Source organism: Tinamus guttatus, unplaced genomic scaffold (genome assembly GCF_059628265.1).
Source record: "Tinamus guttatus ecotype Peru unplaced genomic scaffold, ASM5962826v1 Tinamus_guttatus_pri_ptg000075l, whole genome shotgun sequence".
NCBI classification, from domain to species: domain Eukaryota; kingdom Metazoa; phylum Chordata; class Aves; order Tinamiformes; family Tinamidae; genus Tinamus; species Tinamus guttatus.
The window spans coordinates 527,744-546,684 of NW_028288609.1; positions in this window are offsets into that span (position 1 = coordinate 527,744).

The window sequence follows — 18,941 nt, forward strand, 5'->3', positions numbered from 1 at the left end:
CCTCCCTGCAGCAGCAGCCGCTTTAGCGGGAGACGTTTCCGGAGCGTTATCCGTATCTCCAGGAGGATCTTCTGCCTGATGCACCGTCCCAAGGGGCCGTCATTACCATGAAACCACAGCAAAGATCCAAATCCTTTTTTCATAACATTCCTAAACTGCTCACTCCACCCTGATTCATTTTAGGAAACTGATAAGGCAGCTGTGAAAATACACCATGTAAAAGCACTTTCCTATTACAGACCGGCTGCCAGGATTTGCACTTTTTTTCTCCCAAAGGAATAAAGGAGGTTGTTTATTCCATTCTTTAAAAGCTGCATGAACCAAAATGTAGCCGTCTCTTAATTGACCTAATGGGTATCGTTAGGTAGGTGTGTTCTGATAGAACGTCTTGGCTTCCCGAGTCAGCAGTGCCTCTCCAAACGCAGGTGGGCTGCGCTCCGAAGGCTCTGTGCTTCCGACGGGAGCTGCGGGTCTCCCTTCCGTGGGAACGTGCTCAGCGCTGACGCTGCTCCTGCTCAGGGCCTGCTGCAGCCGTTACCACGTTCCTCGTTTGACGGTGACGGTTTCTCCTCGGCCGGCGCTGGGTCTGGGAGGGCAGCAAAGTTCGTGGTCGCCCTCGGTGCGGAACGGGGGCTGTTTCCATGGGGCTGCTGCAGTCGTTCTCCTATGGAGGCACAAAGCCAGAAAGGCAGAGGCAGCTTGACTGCTTCTTATTAATAAAGATTTAATGACTGTTTTTTTCAAATTATATTTTATAGGCAAGGCCATGGCGGAAAAGCAGTTTGGCTTGTTATGTTCTGCTTTGTTTGTACCTCCTCCTAATGCATCAAGGGCTCTGTGATTCTGCTGGAAATTCCTCCGCTTTGGTGAATTGCTGTTGTGCACTGAGAAACGTTTGTTGGTTTTGACCCTGGAGACGCCTGCAGCCCAACGACAGCTCCCTCAGCACGCTGTGATCCGGCACGGGAGCTGAAGTACTCAGGACAAATGACACTGCAGACGGACCCGAGCCTTGTTTCTAAAGCTGAGAACGATGCTTTGGTGCTGCGGTTCCTTTTTGCTGTGTTCCTCCTTCGGCGGATCCCAGCTGTCTGCCTGCCGTTGTCATGCCCACGCTCTTCACTCTCTCCCATACATTGTTCTTTGCACTCACACATGAAACAGTTATTTCTTACAGCCCAGACCAGCAACAGAGAAACAAGGTTTGATAATGGACGTAAAACTGGACAACTCTGGCAAAAGGGGGTACAAATACCCACGGAACTCGCTGGGCATATGCGCTGGCCTTAGGAGGCCTGGGATATCTCCAAACTCTCTGCATTACAGCATGTCCCGGGATGGGCGGGATGAGGAGATTTTTGATCCCAAAGGGATTTCATAAACAAGCCATTTTGTATTTGATAACCAATTATCGCCGGGTGCTCCATAATGAGCTCCATAATGATAATTCAGCACACCACTTTTGAGCCCTACGACTCCGCATACAGCTCTGTCATGCCTTTTTTTTTTTTTTTTTTTTAATTGGAGCATCTTCTGTGTAACAGCAAATACTTTACAGTTAATTTTTGTAAAGGTAAAAGTCATATTTGAACAAAATCAAAAATAAGCAAGTGCTAAAATATCTGCAGTGCTGGGGCTGTGCCAAACACCCACAGATTCTGTACCCAGTACTCAAGTCTTGTCAAGTAGCTCTGCACATCTTTACTCTAATCATTTAGTTTCATTTTATGCCTAACAGAGAATCATCCTGATTAATCAAGCAAAACACAGCAAGAAAAGTGCAGAACATGTCTGGTCCGCTCTGGGCACTTGGTGTGGCTCTCGCTGCTCTCGCCTCCGCAGGATGCTTTTGTTGAAATATTCAGCGATAGCTGTACTGCCTTTCTTCCCCAAAGGCTTTTAAATTAGAATTAGCTAACTCTAGAAGAGGTGGCATGAATGGTTAGAAGTTGTATAATGAGTTGTCCATCAACGGGGAAGGCCAAGGGGTTGGTAACGCTCTGGCAATGCGCACGAGTCCGTGGTTGTCGGTCTGTGATCGTAGGAAAGGACATGGAAAGACATCAGGATCCAGCATAGAGGCAACGGAGTTGAGCAGAGCATGAGACGTGATGAAGATAAGTTTTAAGTACAACAGGGATGAAAATAATCCAAGGGAATCATTCCTGCTTATCCAAGACCCTGTATGCAAAACGAAAAGATAAATCTTTCCTCTGCCACTTGCAAAATAAAGATGTTTCCTTTAACCGGACTTGGTATGAAGAGAAACTGAGTGCTGTTTCTTCACCTGGAGCTCAGACTGACAAGAAACACCCAACTCCCATGTTTCAGTCAGAATCAGGAGAAAAGGCAGCAGGAAAACAGCCTGTTTTCCCTGTGCTTTCACATTCCCCACCCCTTGAATTGTGCTCACTGTTCTAGCAGATGGGAATCATTCACACTCCTCTGTTGAACAAAAAGCAGCAACCAGGCAACTGGTTTCAAAGGCAGGAGATCTGTCCGGTTTGTTCGGCACGCATCCATGATGGGGATGCACAGGGAACGTTGACTGGTCCAGAGGACAGCACGGGAACAACGGCAGCCCGAAGGCAGCCCCGGCACAGGGGACACGGGCCGGTTCTGAGCAATGGGGAACCGGGGCCACGTCCCTGCAGCCAAGGGGGACAACAACCTCCTTGCACTGTCACCAAGAGCCCTCACGTGCAGGGAGCTGAGAGCATAACCCAACCTGGAAATCTAGTGCTTGGACACATCTCTGCTGAACGGGCTCCTGTGCTGCCTACCCTCACACTGCCACTTCCAGGAGAGGTGGCTTGTGCTCTAATATTGAGTTAATGATTGACTCCGTATTGTTAGTAAACCTGCAACAGAGTGTGACCTGAGAGGCAAAAGTAACCTTGTGGTTTGGAACAACAGCTTGAGGATTTGTGTTTGAGTGCAGAAGATTGAAGTTAAATCAATGGTGAGAAATATTAACTCGGAAGAAGAAAATCAAACCAAAAGAAAACATCGACAGAGCACTCAGGAGCTTGAAGTTCAGGTGCTCCTGAAACCTGGAGAAGCCTGAAATAGTGCTGGAGAATCCAGACCCAGGCAGGGAGTGGATGACTCCCACCGAGAGGAGATTCCAGCAGGCCCTGGAGGAGCCTTCCCTGCGATCCACATCGCCCCTTGCACCTGCCGTGTGACCGAGTAGAGAGACATTATCCCTGTGGCTTGGTGAGGTGGTTTGGATGATCACGGATGAATAGAACAGGGCAAGAAAGCAGAAGCCTGGGGAGAAGAAAGCTGAAAAATGACTAGGTAAAAATAAAGACAGAGCCTCAGAATCTAAGTGACTTCGGACACCAAGTCACCTGTGGGGACAGCAGGACTTCGTTGGCCGTGGGAGGCAACGAGGCCCCGGCGAGAGGTGCAGGGAGCCCCACGGCGCCCAGGCAGAGAGGAGCGTCACTAGGAAAAGTCCAGGGCCGGTTTTGCTGGAGCTTGGAGTATTTTTGTAAGTGCTGATGTTTCAGGGATAAGGCAGATAGCCCCGCGTTGCCAAAACGTCATTATCTCAACTAATGGCTTTGGTACAAGAATTTGCGGAAAGTCAGACGGCAAAACACAGTATATGTTGGGGCCCAAGCTGACACAGGAAAAAACAAGCATACCCGATCCCGAAAATTTAAGATAAATTTCATGTATGCCAAAAAAATACACTTAGGAGTTTTAACGTCAGCTTCCAAAAATGTTCTTAATATAGGCCTAAAGAATTCGAATTATTGCCCCTTACCTTATGCCTTCCTGGAACTTGCTTTTGGCTTTTAGGACCTTATATAAGGTCCAATGCAGTCAATGGGAGCGGCTTTTGAACAACTTCCAGCAGGGCCATTAAAGTTCCTTCTTGGCAGCCTCTACAACACGCTGCGAGTTTCACCCGCGCAACCTGTGCACATGAGCAGAAAAACACCCGAGCAGGTCGGGGGGAACCCGCTCCAAACAACCGCGCGGCCCCGGGAGGAGGCAGCGCCGCGGCGGCCGCGACACGGGCAGCCCTGTCACCCGTTCAGTATGAGCGCGAGGGAACAGAGACGGCATCGCGAGTGCCGTCAATTAGTCCAGCTGCAAGAAAACCATTCACAAAGTGCAATATCGGAGCACAATCTCATACACGAAAAGATGAACCGCAGCAAAACGCATAACTGGGACTGACAGGGAAAAAGCGAGCGGGAGTGAAGTGTCTTAAGACTTAGCACTTGAGGAACATATAACAGGTTTTGCCAAGAATTATTCACATACATCTGCACAATCCCCATCCATCTATTTTTTACTTTTTTGTGGGCCAATAAAAATAGCTGTGTATTGTCAGTTCTAAAAATAAGAGTTTAAGCTTTCTGCAGCAGTTGTGTCACAGCACTGAGAACGATCGTGTCCAAATTAACTTTTCTCACAGCTTACAGAGCTGCAGCCATGTTAGATGGGGGGTGTATCATAATTTTGTCCCCATCCTGAGAGAGGAACAAGAAAAAACACCCATGGATAAAGGCTGGATGCCCCTTGTTTTCTATTTACACTCTCAAGGTATACTTTAATAGAGTTAATAATGACTAAATAAAATAAATAATTGCTCTCCCTACAGGCAAGCTTCAAAAATCAGTTTTGAGACATTAGACTTTGAAACATAAGTTTCCAACAGAGCATCAAACCCTGGAGAAGGGCAGGGGGTGCAGGGGCTGGGTCTGGGCTCCGGGTCTTCCCGGCGCAGGCTCTGCCTTCGGCACCGATGCGGATGATGCCGCACGACCCGTTCTAACCCCAACGCCATCTATCCCCAACACGTTTGAATGGCCCCACAACAACGCGGCCTCGTTTGAGCTCCCTTTCAGCACAGCAAACATCCCTCGGCTGGGGGACGTTGCTGCTGTCGTCCTAAACGCTCCGTATTCACCAGGCTGGAGCGGAGCGGTGCCGACCGGCCCCATCCCGGGATTTCGGGACAGGCCGTGTTCACCCAGCCGCACAGCCCGTGGATTCGGGCCCTGCTGACATTTCCTATAGGTTGTTTGATTCCCCGCAGTGACCTATAGACGAGGGTGGAGCGGAGGAACCTGCTCCCACTGCCGCCTGCATCTGCCGACGGGAAAAGCAGCGGATTGGATCGGCCTCCCCTATTTAGAAAACGAACACGGAGCCTTCCAGGGAAAACCAAAATCTCCCGGTCCGGCACCACGAGCCCTGTGCGACCCCAGGCCCTCCGTCCTCGCTGCCAGCTGCCCTTGCAGATGCCAAGAAGTTTAAATCCCAGGCTGTGCCATTCTAACGTGTTTTTCCGTGCTTTATGCCATTCCTTATAGAGCTTTTCTGTTTGTTGTCTTGGAGAAATGGGCTGAATCAACTCATTTTCTTTCCTAGACGGTTCACTATTGGTAGAGAACTTGGACTTGTCAGGATGCCTTGACAAAAACATTTTCTTCTTGGTAAATTGAGATTTCCTTTGATTTGGTTGTGCTTGGAAAAGATTGCTTCCAAACATACGTGTCAGGTTTTTGCACAAAGTGAGCCTTCCCTCTGGATATAATCATACACACACACACACACACCACCATTTTCCAATTTTTTCCAGTTGGAAGACAGTACAAATGTGTGGGAAATACTGTCCAGCTTTGGAAGATTTTCCAAATGAAATAACTAGGTTTAAAACTAACACTTTCAGTACTTGCCAGGTGCTAAATGTTCGACGCGTTACTTTTTTAAAGTGAAAGTGTGATTTTGAAGCTGTTTTTAGACTATTGCATTACAAAATCTCAGGTTCCTGCTTCAAGAGAAGCATCCTAGAGCTCTTTAAAATCATTATCGAGCCATATTTATAGAAAAAAAAGCAGAAAGCTGCTTACATTAGGGGGTGATAACAAATTTCCACATCATCCATGTACGACTGCACAATGGGGTTGAAGAACAGCAGCCTTTCCAACATACAGATATATGGATTTTATCATCTGTCTTTCTAAAACTTGTTAAAAGCCAGAAAGGTTAATTATGGAATGGAGTAGCTGACCATGCGTGTTTCCTCTTACCCGAGCACTATGCACTGAACCTATGTGATTATCTGAAAACAAAAAGTACTGCTCTGACATCTCTGCATTATGCAGCAATAACACGAACCTGCAATAAAAATGGAAATTCAGCATGCAATTTGTAAACTACACATTTAGCTAAAAAAAGACCTGTAAATATCTGCAGAAGAAGCAGTATCCTTAAAAAGAAAAAAAAAAAGTGAGCCTTTTTTTTTTTTTTTTTTTTTTTACCTTTTCTTTCCTTGACACGCTGAGCACTAGAAGGAGCTAACACGGATGGTAGCTGGTAGCATGTTTGTCTTACAGGGATTTCTTCACGTCTGAGAAGAAAAGGAATCCCTTAACAAAACAGCAGAGAAATGTTTGCCCCGGTTCCTTTCAGATGACAGGCTCTTGCTTCCAGTCACTTGTTCCCTTGTGCCTCAGCTTTTGTTGGTGTTTCCCTCGCTCAAACCTCATTAAATCCACACTCTGTGACGAGGTTCCCACGTACCCTGCGAGCATTCGCAGGGGGGTGACGGCCACGTCAAGGCAGCAGAGGATAGAAATATGATTTAGTCAGACGAGCTGCCTTACCAGGATGGATTCCACCGGCCTAACTCCTGCCGGTCATCTGTTCACTCCCAGGCAGATCTATTTCACTTGGTGGCTTAATCAGCGTAGGAAGTCAGGGACAGATTTTGAGAGTGTTCATAACCTGGCAACTCTGTGATGCTCACGAATAAATGTTATTAAAAATAAATTCCTGCAGCCTTGATTTTACCGGGTGTTTGGAATACTCTTCAAAATCCCATTCTTGCTATTTAGGAAGGAGAGCAAAACCAGGGATAAAGCATTAAAAGCTTCACACTGTGAATGAGGGCTGAAGGCAACTGAGGAGTTGAAAACACCTCAAAAAGCCCCAGGCTCCGCGTTGGGATGGACCCAAAGCTGCTCCACCTCATCCCACAACACGCGTTGCTCCCGATCACACAGCAGAGAGGCCTGCACGCAGCTACATACGGATTTTAACGCTCCAGCATCGATCCCGACTCCACTGTCTCCGTGTCTCCGCGTAATCCTTTCCATCCCTCTGTTAGCTGCAGTCCCGCTTTCCTTTCCTGGACTGTAAATAATGCACAATAATTAGGCTTGAAATATAGTGTGCTACATGCATCTAGTTTCAGTTTTCTCAATAATGTAGGGAAAAATTTTTCATCTGATTCCGTGGAAGTACCGTGGCCATTTGTAAAGCAGAATCATAGCACATCACCTGCGCACTTGAACCTTTAGCCTCACTGTGATCAAATATTTAAAGTACAGCTAATAAATTTAATGTAGACTTTAATTCACTGCCACCCTATCCTTTATCTACAGATAAATTATACTGGCAGAATCCCTGCAGAAACAGAAAAGAGCAGCTTTTAAGTCAGATTGACAGCGGTGGTCACTCGCAGGCAGGCAGTTCCTAGTCGTTTATTACATGGACTGTGGATAAATGGAAAATTGCTACCTCCAGAACTGCCCGTTCCTCACCTGACATTTGCTACAGCTGACAAGATCTGGGACTGAAACTGCGTGAGGGCTCCCAGGGAGACACTCGGGGCCTCGTCCATGGCTGCGAGGGCCGGGGTATGTGAGCCTGAACCAAATAACCACAGCCGGTTATTTCCAAAGACAATCAAATCCAAAGACAATCAAATCCAAAGACAATCAAATCCGGTCTCCCAGACCAACACAGATCAATTTGCACAATCTATTTGCTAAACAGGCGGTGCTACCCCTCACAATAAGCATGCCCAGGGGGTGTAGTAGATGCACAGCACACCAGGCAGAAAACTTGAAATAAAAGCACATGGGCATTTGTAAGTGTCATCCCTCGTTAATGCTGACATATGTGACTGATCACAGTTAATTTAGTGTTGATGCAAAGTTTGTCATTTTTGCAAGGGTTGAGTAATACTAAATATCACTGTGGGCTGGTGTGATTATGTTCTTTAAAAGAAAATTGATACCAGACATGAAAGGCCACATTTGCAGTCAGGAGACCAAGTCAATACTGCCCAGTTCTGGAGAGCGCAGTGATGTGAAATTCAGTCACCTGGGAATCTGTTCCACTGTATCCAGCAAAGATGAATTCTTACCTATTGGTATCACACACACACAAAAAATAAAATTGATAAAAAAAAGTGGAAGCAAAAACAACGCTTGCATCTATTTCAAGACGCATACGAATAAATCCCAAGGCTTAGGATGTAGGAATTCTACAGCAAAGGTTAGGAAGAATTTTCCCCTTGAAAAACTGCACAGGTTGGGTTTGTTTTTCTTTTTTTAACCCCACTAAAAAAGTTTGACTAATGCCAGAACCAGCTCGAAGCTGCTCCTGATACACGCAGTTTCTCAGAGATGCTTTTTTTTTTTTGAATGAAGGTCACTGCCTATTTGTGTTGGCAATAGGGACCCTGCCTTTGCACAGGGCTGTGCATCAGCAGGGGGGACCTGACAGGCAACCTGGGGTAGGGCACGACAGCAAAATAAATATTTAATACAACTTAACCTTTTAATCTCGTCATACATCTTCGCAATGCCTTCCTCAGCTCTGCTGACTCCCCTCCTCCTCCAGCGGGCAGGTTGTGCTCAGCCTTGGAGGCTCGAGGAAGATAAAACTGCAGAAGGGAGCAGGAAGGGAGCAGGAATGGGCAGGTGGCTTTAAAACACATTTGGACCTTGCTGTTCCAGGAGGCTCATTCCGAAACCCGACGTCCGCGTGGCTGCAAAGCCGGGGGCTGCGGCCGTGCGGGGCAGGCGGCATCACCGCGAGGACCCTCCAGCTCGCGTGTTGCTTGTGGGCGTCGAGCGTCCTCATCTTCTGCTGTCCTTTAAACAAACGGACGTCGTCTTTGCCTTCCCGCGAAGGCCCCGCGCTGAACGTTAACAAGGAGAGCGGAGGAGGAGAGCTCGGAGCAGGAGCGGCTCTTTCCGCGGACTCGCTCCACGCTGGTCGTTCCCTGTCACCACGAGGGCAGCGCCCGCGCGGACGCGGAGCCGTTCGGAAGCGCCGCCGCGTTTCCGAGTTACCGCGGCATCGGGAGCGTTGCTAGGGAACGGGGCTCCTGCCCCGCCATGTTGGACTCGGAAATCGGCCATAAAAGGAACTCCCATGCCGGCGCGCGGTCGCTATGGCAACGGGCAGGCGGGATGGAGCCCAAGCTGGCCGCGCACCTTGAGCACGAATACGTGTCCTCTCTTTGCAATGTTCCCCAAGCATAAACACAGGGAGGCTACAAATCTAAATAGCTCCCAGCAAGGCCAACTTTTTTTTTTTTTTTCTCCTGATTTTTTAAACTCGTTAACGTTCCTGTCATTTGAGGCTTTGCGCATGAAGCCAAGCTTTTCACAAGAAAAGAAAGATATGGGCAGCCGCAGATTGCCAATGGCTTTGCCAAACAGTCAGGTCAAATGTGCAAGAGCATCCCACAGGAAGGGAGGAGGAGGAGAGGGACGCTGGATAGATGTGAGATCCGGGCAGGTGGGGACTTGCTGTGCACGGAGGGAGCTGGGTACCCGGGAACTGGGCACCCAGGAGCTGGGCATCCGGCAAACCCGGATTTCGGGCTCACCGGTGCAACCGCAGCCAGCTCCAAGGGGTCTTTGGTCTGTCCTGCATCTCCTCCTGAGCCAGCCGCCTTGGCCCACAAAGAGGCACCTCGGGGAGCCCGCAGCACGGTTTAGCGAGCGAACACAGCCCCGTGGCATGGGGCAGCCTCCCGCGGCCTCGGCCTCGCTCCGCAGCTATCCTGACATTCCCTTCACATCCACAAACGAACAACCTGAAACCCTTTGGGAAAGATGTCACGGGGAGGGAACTTTCCTGGGAGCACACGCCAGAAAGCTTGCGGGCTCCTAGAAACCCCTGCATGGGTCCCAACGCTGCAGCTCTGCTGCGCGCGGCCGCTGTCCACCAGCGCATGGACCAGCCGCGCGCCTCGCCGGGGCACCTCGCTTCGAAACGTCGCCCTGTGCCAGCCCGGGCCAACGCCAGGTCCCCGCGCATCGCCCTGGCAGTCGCCGGCTCCTCGGGCAGGCGCCCGGCACAGACACGGAGCTCCCTGTCTGGGGCCGTGACACACAGCAAAGGGCACCCAAGGATGAGGCAAGGGGACAGAACTGAGCTGCTCGGCCCTCAAAACATCTAAAAGGGCCTGTGAGTGAAAGCTGTGAAATAATTATACTCTGCCTTGAGCTGCACGCAGAAAGGTTGTTCGCTGCAAAGTCCTAGCAACCGTCTCAGCCTCAACGCAAAAGCAAGCAGACTGCCAAGGCAGCAGGGCAGCGACACGCAACTGCTCATCCCACGTCTGTAGTAACAACCAGCAATTCCTTACAAAGAATCCATTCGTGCTCTTTAATTCCCACCTAGGGACACTGAGAGACTTCACCATTCCCTAGCTGTGACTTTCAGCAAGATAATGTCCACATCATTTTTTTTTTTAATATAAAAACATACAATCTTTTTTTCAGAAAAATGCTGAAATTCATCAAGGAGCTATGAAAGCGCTCAAGTGAGTCCGAAGGACTTAGCAGGATTAGTGTGACATATCTGAGCACACAGCTGGATCCCTTCTGGGGCACAATATGACTCGAGTTTGATGGTCTCAGTACAGTGCTTCGTATCAGAGGGTCACCTTGTCCAGAAAAATGGTCCTCAGCAGAAGGGAATGAGAACTGCACTAATCCAGGCAAAAAGCTGGGCAGGTTTGTGCTGTAATTAGCTGAAAATATACAATTTCATCATCATCATTTGCGTGTCTTTTAAGACGACAAGTATTTATTACCAAAGTAGATAACGATCTGAAAATAATAGCAAAGGCAGGAAGGATTAGGAATAGCTCCTCTAATTGTGTTGCAACATGATGTTACTGCATAATGAAAAAGGAATTTGGTTCCAGGAGCAGAAACGTCTGTGCAGCTACTGTGATCTGCCACTTGGGAGAGAGAACTGCCTCAAAGCATTGATCCTGCTGCCTGACTCAGGATTGACATTAACAGGTCTGCTGGTCTCATCCAGCTGCCAGCTGGTCTGCCGCACGACGGAGTGAACCGGCATCCAACGGCAACGCTTCTGCTGCAAAAAAATAAAACAAAGTAAGCGGATCCGTGTATGGAACCAAGCACAAAACCAGATGCGAGCGCATAAACAGGCGAGGCTCAGAGCAGGGCGAAGCTCAGGAGCGCGGCAGCAGCTCAGGGTGAACCCACGCAGCGCGGCCGATACCCGAGCGCCCCGCGTTCACTCCCGATCCTCCCAGGACGCGGGCTCAGCTCCTGTTGGAATTCCTGGGGCTCCCAAACCACGCTGAGTTTCTGCTTTCCCAAGGGCACGTGCAGCTGCTCATCACTGCGCTGCAGATCCTGGGTATGGGATGCAGTGACTCAGCCTTGTGCTTCCGTAGTTCTCCGGGTCAAGCCACAGGTCTGGCCAAAACATCAGCCATCGGCTTTGGTTTCAGCCCGATGCTCCCTATGAAATTCACCCTACAGCACAATACTAAGCACACTCAGCTATTGTACGCCGTCTAATAAGCAATGCAATGAGCATTATATTTTTATTTACATCTGAAAGATGCTGCAGTGAAAAAATTCTGGGCAGGCTATGCATAAATACATGAAATTGCTCCTACTCCACTAATGAACTATTGTTTGTAATAAAATTAATCGTGTTCCACCCATGGTGTATCTGGCTTAATTTTTCAAGCTTGGAAATTGAGATGCAAGCAATTTGTAGAAAGCAAAGCCAGAATTCAAGAGATTCACTTTAAATCAATCAGGCAGTTGTTTTATTTATATAGCAGCCTTCAGAAAAATTATCTGAAGGCACTTTACAATGTGAGAACAACTTGGCGAGATCCCAGGAGGGCTGCTGCTAATGGTGTCTTAAGACAGCCTTTGTATGGGAAAAGGGTTCCTGAATCAGTGTGCACCTTTTTGCTCAAATTTGCTTTATATCCTAAATTTGCAACCAAAGATTTCTTTCTAAGCAGGTATTTTTTGGCTTGTCTATTGGCCCAAACCAGCTTTTTGGGGGGTTGCAAACGCCCCTTCCTCACCCAGCTCAGTCTGCATTTGGGATGATATTCACTCCCGTGCTCTAGGCAAGATTTGCAGTTATTTCATTTCTGCTTTTGAGGAAGGGACAGGAGCAGAAGGGAAGTTGACCCCGGGCTTCATCTGCCTGGTTTAAGGTGCAAGAGACGAGCCTCAGAGCTGGGACTCCCAAGAAGCTTTATGGAAAATACTTGCAAGAGCCTCAGAAACAAAGCGAAGCTCCCGGAAACAAAGCAGAGCCTCAGGAAACGCAGCTCTCCCCAGCTTGTGCCAGCAAGCCCTGTGCGTTTTCATTATTCATGGAGAGCTCTAGAGGAGCAGAGCAACGTGCACCAGGCAAAACGCACTGCACAAAACGGCGCCTGCTTCCAAAAATCTACAGCCTGATGGCATCAAGGGTGCACGCTGACAAACACACGGATCCTGAACTCAGCGATTAAAACAATGCAAGACATTTTAAAGAAGGACAGGCCCAAGTGGAGCGAACGCGGGCACAGTCTGGAGATGTTTTGATTTTAATGGTGTTCCACAGAGATAGCTCATAGTGAGCTGGGAGCTGAAAGCTGTGCTCTAAGCTGGTACTTGAACATGTCCACGTCACCATCTTTAATTCTGAAACAGGCACCTGGTCATGCAAGATTAGTTCCCAACTTTTCCATTTTCCATGTGGTTTTGTCTAATCTTCATACAGCTTTTAGAAGGAAGTGCTTGCATTAGGTTTGAGCTAAAGTTTAACCTCAGCTGTCATATTCTTCACAGCTTTGGACCATCTTCTAAGCACTGAAACTAGACGGAGAGGAAGATCCCTAACAGATACCACGTAACAAGTAGACCCAGCCTGCAGAGCTGGCTGCAAGGGGCAATTTTTGGGTATCTTTCCCACACTGTAACTCAAAGCTCATGTGCTATGTGGACAGTCTCAATTACCGGAGCCCTCCTGTGCAAAACCACAAGGAATTGGGTTCGCCTGCTCACCTGATCGTCCCCTCCTCCAGAGCGAGGGGCCACGTGTGCAATCGGCGGCCGTACCCGAAACGCTCCTCGCAACGAGCTGCGTCCCTGCGGCAGATCGAGCCCTCGACAGCAGCACTATCGGGGGTGCCGGGAGATATAAGCCTCTCCCATCCCCACTTTTCAGGAAAACCTTTATTAAAGGGTGAGTGTCGGCAGCCCTGCTGTGCAGTTGCCATCCCTGGCATTAAGGAAAACAGGCTGGCAGTAACGATGGGCACATACGGAGCAAGACGTGGCCAAAGGAAGGTTGCAGCGCCTGCCGCGTGCGCAGCACTCTCACAACAAGGGTTGCAACTAAAGGTGCCAGGCAGAGTCTGCTAAGCTGCTTAACCCCAATTTTCCTGCCATTATCACTTTGCATTAGGTCCACGGCACCGTAAGGGCGCCGCAGCGTGTCCTGATCCCACCATATGAAGTTACGGTTACGCTGGGGAATGGGATCGGTAGTTTTTGGCACTGAAGGTGTCACAGGACAGACAGTAAAGCCAGCACAGGACCAGAAGCTGAGACCTGCAGCACCCTGCGAGGGGCAACAGCTCTCCTGGCTCCCACTGAATTTTAAATGCAACAGGACAAAGACCCTCTGTGAGACACCACCACAAAGACAACGGGTTGCATCTTCCCTCTTTGAACAAGGGCGTCTCCAAACTCCTGCTCAGTTTCTCCAAACACATCTCCCATCTAATTTGGGAAAGAAAATAAGGCAGCCCGGAGCAATTCCCTTCCCCGAGAAACGTGCCGACGTCACGGCTGTCCCAGACAAGCACTACGAGGGCACCAAGCGCTCGAAGCCGGAGGAGGTGCCGCAGGACGCCCCGCTCCTCCGCTCCGCACAGGGAGCTGCTCCCGCATTTCGTGGACGAGCCCAGGGAAGGGCAGACTCGCTCTGTGCGCTCCCCTTTGCGCTGCCGCGGTGCCAAAGATGCATCGATCTGTCAGCTGGAATTTAAAGCACTTTCAAGTAGCAACAATTTAGAATTCCCCTTCCTCAAGCAAGGTGGCCAGACCTCAAGACAAGAGCTATAGAAAAGGCAGAGGTATAGGAAAACCTTCTCCGGGCTTCTTTCCCACACACTACAGTTTTCCCATTGGAACGCTTCCACATTACCTTGGGTTGTTTAAGAGGAAGGCTGCTGAACAGGGCTGTCTTTGCGAGGAAGGATATCCTGTTCCAGGGAAATTTCAGCCAATCGCCACCGGAGACAGGCGAGCGTAAGGACCGAAACCCTTGGGCACCTCAGCAGCATCGTTTTCTCATGAAGAGAGGGAAAGGGGCTGGCCTGTTGAAGAAAAGGACATTTTGTGCGTGTTTACATACAGGGAAAGAAGTACTGGTGTGTCTATAGGACTCACACTTGCAACCACCTCTCTGCCTGGAAAACACAGCATACAAAATGTTCAGTGAGATGGAAACATTTGGAGGCCTTTACACAAGAAGCATAAAGCGAGCTCCTCAGTATCTGCAGGGCCTTTCATGCTTCTGTTTGCCTCTCCTCACAACCTTTCCTAAAACAGTTATGGAAAGGAAAAAAAAAAAAATCCACCCCCAGTGCAATATGTTTTCCTGGAAGAATGAAATGCATCTTTCTGCTCCTAATGAAGTTAATGCAGAGTTTATAATTGACCAAAACGGGAACATGACTGATTCAGCCAATGTCACAAAGTGACACAGCCACTGAATATCCTGTTTGTTTTCAGTGTATTTTCTCCACTCACTGCCTGATGCGCCATTAAAATTCTTGAGGCCATACCAAAACAAAATTCTGCCAAATGCTGCCCATTAACAAGCAATTAATATACGAGCTTTAAAGCACAAGGTTGCTCATGCCATCCCACAGAAAATATTCCTTGCCTGCTGTTTCTCAGCGGAGCCATTTTCTGACAGAACGCTCTATCTCTGCCAGAGATTTCAAAGAAGTAGACCATAATTCTCAAGAAGAGTAAAGTCTATACTTGCTTGCTCTCAACATACTTGGATTGATTAAACTTTAATCTTAAAGGCTGTTTTCTAGCCCACTTAACAACTGATGTAGTAACAGAAATGACACCATTAGTTGTTCGGCATCTGCCAGCGATCAGAACAGAGTAACAAGGCCGCTCCAGTACACACAGCAAAGGGACAGCGTGCAGCATCGGGCCTCAAACAACAACCGCCCCCAGACAAGCGGTTCCCCCTCCGAATAACGCCGTTCCCTTCAGGCTCGTGCCATCGTCACCGTGTGTCTGGGCCGGCCGTGCCCAGCTCCGCAGCCCCGGCTCGGCCGCGATGCTCCTCTGCGTCCGCAGCGCTCCCGAGAACCGGCGCAGAGATGAAAACGCTCCTTGAAGCCGTTCTGCTCCACATCCGACCCCCTCGAAGGCTGCGAGGGCGCAAGGCGCGGGCACGGCTCTGTGTTTTAGTACGCCGGCTCTAATCACTACTTGCATAACGCTGACCAAGGGTGTTTTTCCTTTAACCGGGGTCAGACTCAGAGTCCTCATCTGCTGCAGGGCTCAGCCCAGGCTGGGCTGTCTGGAGCTTGGGCCCACGCCGCGATGCCCCCGTCTTCGCAAAGCAGACACGAACCTGCTCAGCAACACCAAGAACAAAGGCGAAAACCGAAACCCCATCAAAAGGACATAACTGCAGCTCCGCATTCCGCGGAGGACAAGGGATTGTTGCGGTTTGCAAAGGAAAATACAGCTTAAAACTAACTTCACCAAATTATGTGTTTTGCCTGGTAAAAAATAGTTACAGACCAGAGGTAATTACTAGGCCATATCTAGGAGTCCGAGAATGTTGGAGCTCCTCCAGGTACATAACTCAGACCTGCCAAATATCACTCATTTAAACTGAAGTATATACATTTTTGGCTTTAATTAGAAACACCCTCTCCCGCAAAAAAAAAAAAAAAAAAAAAAAAAGCCCTTTTACTTCCTCAATCCTGCAATACCGGAGCTCCCAGCAAACTGTCTCAGTCAAATGACCTTTGTCATGTTAGGGGACATGCAGCTGACAAATAGCGACTATTTCTGGCAGCTTCGCTCTTTGCAGGGGCCCCTGCACATACACCTCGCCCACTGGCCTGTTTTTAGTAGCAAAAGCTACCGACCACGGAAAGCAAAAACTGCACGGAAAGCACAGAAAGCTTCTCCCTCTGGTCCCCCCTTCCTGCGCCTAGCAGCAACCACATAGCAGGTCTGCTGAGCTACGCGTTACCTTGAGACCGCAGTATTATTTATTAGTGAGCAATTATTAGTTTTTGAGAGTCCCTTCTTCAGTCTATGTAGACTTCTGACCAGTCCCACACTTTTAATTACATGGCATTTATTTTATTAGTTTATTCACTAAAGTAGCCAAACTCTTGTGATAAAATTCATGGATCAGACATTGATTCTTCTGATTAAATTTATTCCATATATTATCTCAAGTCCCCAGCTCTTGTATTACAATGAAATATGTTTTTAAAACATTTCCTTCTTGCTCGTTGTTTGCTTGCTTCTTTTCTGACCCTTAAGCTTAGTATAATGGCAGTATCAAGATGGAGTCATGTTTTTAGCCAACAAGACTTGATTTTAAAGTGTTCCTAGCGTGAATTGCTGTTTAATTTTCTATTCATCCTCGGTGTTTGTGAACTCAATCCATTCCCTTTTGTATTTGCACTGCAGTTTTCATGCAAGAGGATCCATCTTTGGAACACAATAAACGAGTTGCAATCCTCTTAGAGTGTAACAATCCCCAGATAGCGAAAAAAAATGAAACCAGATCTTTATGTGCGGATCTAGCTTCTAAAAGATCCCCCTCAGGCACCGTGGAGGCCTGTAAAAAGCTTGAACATAAATACTGTGGTAGTCTGGTTTGCCCCAATACCCCCGTTCTCAGCTTTGCTCGAGCTCCCGCGGCGAGTGTGCTGTAATCAGGAAAATAAAACTGACCGTTCAAGTAGAGGAATCATCTGAACTCATCGGAGGCTCTTCATGGAGCCAGGTGAGATTTCTTGCTGCAATGGCAGAGCTTTTATAGTATTTAGTATTTATATACTGCTTTGATAGCGCTTCACGATCAGAATTACAACTGCATATGAGGCGCTCTTTACAGCTTGCTTAGGACACTCTTGCAAACAAGGTCATAATCATCATCCTATATGACATTTTAAATACCTGTCATTCCAAAGGGACTGATAAGGCTAAGACCTTCCCATCTCCATAGCCCTGAGCTGGATTTGGCAGTTGATTCCTAAAATAAAACTGCACAAAAGAAGAAACTCAAGCACTGAACTGTTCGATACGGCTCACTCAGGGGCACACGGCAAATATTTGGCCACATGAGAACTCTAAAAGCATCTTAGGGAAACGAAAGCTTCCTCTCAGGGCATATTCCTGAATACACACACTGTGGGAGAGCAATTTTATCATGGTATCCCCAGTTTATACACGTTACACGTTTGAGATGCTCTCTTTACGATAAACTATAATGAATCCCACACAGACACAAAAAAAGAGATATAACGCAGAACACATAGATGACATGTAAATGCAGAGATTCATGAGCGGGATAATGCAAGCTACAACAGCAACCTCAGGCGTGTTGTTTATATAAAGAAATAACAACTTCAAATCATACGGGTAATGCCAGTTGGCTTCCATCCGCCAGGTCTTTGCCTTTGTTGTTTGCCCCACACAACTGCTACTTTAGCAACAGCCAAGAATGAAAACATAAAATGATACAGAAAGAGCAGAAAAATGAAAAAAAATAATAGAGAAAACTCTAAAACTTAAATCTTCAAAAGAAGCAAAAGAACAGCCAAACTATGTCCATAACCGATGGCCAAGGCCCCCGTTTGACAGCCTGGTTTCACTGCAAACAGAAGGGGACATCCCTTGGCCCCGTATTAAGATGCAGTTTATGTGCCCACCCCGAGCAGATGTTGCTCCCAGATCCCTGCTCCTTGTGCGCTGTAGATTATGGGCCAGATTTACAACAGTATGGGGGGATTTAAGCATATTACTGCATGTCACCGGGGATGGGCAGAACCGCCAAACAAGCCTGCACCTCTGATTTAGGTTATATTGTAATAGCTGTCGGCGAGTCTCACGAGGTTGTTGTTTATAACTTCTTTTACTTTTGTATTCTTCCTGAACGCACATAACAGCACTGGCACCAAAAGCCAAAAGATGGCAGTAAAATAAAAATAAATAAATTACATATATATATATAGACATAACTGACACAAAGAAGACACTTCTAGTGCTCTGAAACCTGATATTACCCAGCAGCACTCCCTGACGCTCTAATTAGCATTTTTCAGCCTTTTAAAATGCTTTGTTTTCCCTGTTTGCCATAAGAGATTGAACGGCCAGCAAAACCCATTAGAACAACCCTCACGGCCTGCCTTCAACAAACAAGGAAATTCCAAATTAAAGCACACCACCGAGCGCTGGAAACCTGACAATATTAAAAGCAGCGGGGGTGAACCGAGGGCAAAGTCAAGGCTTTAAACACAACCTTGCTTCGCTGACATCTGTTTCGCCCTTTTCATCTTTTTGCCCTGGCTAGCAGCATAAAAAGAAAGATAAAATGTTTAGTATGTGCCAGACACCATCGGGCCAGAGCAGTGACGGACCCACATGTCGTGAAGTGCTGCAGGGCGCTGGAATACGAATCCCAACCTCCTTCTGTGAGGGGAAATAATGAAATAGGCACCCAACTTGAGGGAGACCAGCAGCTCAGGCCTGTTCCAAGCTTGATGCTCAATGGAATTTGTGCCCATGTCTGGGGGATGAAGATGAGGAAAACCACCAGGC